The following is a 263-nucleotide window of genomic DNA, read 5'->3' on the forward strand; positions in this document are numbered from 1 at the left end:
CGGGGAGTGAATGGCAGCTGGAATATCCCAGGATGATTGACAGGGGGAATGAATGGCGGCTGGAATATCCCAGGATGATTGACGGGGAATGAATGGCGGCTGGAATATCTCAGGATGATTGACATGGTGGAAGAAGGGCGGCTGGAATTTCCCTGGATGATTGACAGGGGGAGTAATGGCGGCTGGAATCTCCCAGGATGATTGACGGGGGGATGAATGGCGGCTGGGATATCCCAGGATGATTGACAGGGGGAATAATGAGT

The sequence above is a fragment of the Podarcis filfolensis genome (genome assembly GCF_964270895.1).
Source record: "Podarcis filfolensis genome assembly, chromosome: Z".
Taxonomy (NCBI): Eukaryota; Metazoa; Chordata; class Lepidosauria; order Squamata; family Lacertidae; genus Podarcis; species Podarcis filfolensis.